Source organism: Penaeus monodon, chromosome 15 (assembly GCF_015228065.2).
Source record: "Penaeus monodon isolate SGIC_2016 chromosome 15, NSTDA_Pmon_1, whole genome shotgun sequence".
Classification (NCBI taxonomy): Eukaryota; Metazoa; Arthropoda; class Malacostraca; order Decapoda; family Penaeidae; genus Penaeus; species Penaeus monodon.
Genome location: NC_051400.1, coordinates 48,623,492 through 48,624,601, shown reverse-complemented (window position 1 = coordinate 48,624,601; position 1,110 = coordinate 48,623,492).

Here is a 1,110-nt window from a genome sequence, read left to right as displayed (position 1 = left end):
CTTTCGGCCGTGCGTGCTGCATTCTGACGGATATTCTTGCCTCTCTCCCAAGATAGTACTCGCAATCTTGACGCCATGCCAGTGGAGGAGCCCTACCGCAGCTTAGGGAGCCGCCCTTTGGATCTTTCTGTAAGTCGTGACTCTTGCGAACGCTATCAGCGAACGCAAGAGGGGCGCGGGGGGGGGGGGCGAGGAGATGGCTACGTAGCGTAAATTGGAAATTAAGAGAACGTAGCCTATGTACAAGTAAAGAAAGAGAATAGAAATAAAAAGGATATTAGAAAAAAAAATAGCCTATAAGAAAAATAAATAGATAAATAAATAGAAAAAAGGGTACCAATAAAAGAAAAAAAGGAAATAGATATAAAAAAAAAAAAAAAAAAAGAGAAACACAATAACGAAAAGAAAAACAGGGGTTGGGGGTGAGGGGGGGTGGGAGAGGGAAATCCTCCGGCAGATCCTTGTGAGAACTTGAGTGGATTAGCGAGGCTATTTCGCCGGGAAACGAAAACTGCATGTTATCCGCACCGGACGAATGGCGGCTGCGTGGCGGTGGCACGGAGTTTGTTTACGCGAAATATTGCGTTGTATATTTTGTATTTTCCTTTCGTATGTACTGCGTAGTGTAAGATGGTGTGATTGGTTTAGGAAGGAGTAACTCGTAATGTGGAATATAGTAATGGTTCACCGGGAATGCACAGCGCCTTCAGGAGTGTAAAGTGGTTCGAGTAGATTATAGAATGGAAGTCTATATAACGTGGAAAAGGGTGATTTTCCACCTTTGGATGCGCACCACCACAAGCTGTCTCTTAACTCCTGACATCCGTGCGTCACCATCAGACAAGCAAAATTATTCGAGTCATTTTCGGCAGGAACCGATATTGCATTTCCAGCGCCGTCACGCTTACAGCACTCGCACCGCCGTCCGGATCCGAGTGAACCTTGCAAGCGCTGTGCATCGGGGGACACAAGCATCGGCGGCGGAAGCAGCGTGCCTCGTGTTGACACCTCTGCCACGCGACGTAAATTGGGATTGCTGAGGGATAACCCCGCTTGCCTTTAATCTTCTGCTTCTCTGCCGCTTCCTCCTTCGTCTTGGGACTCTTTTTA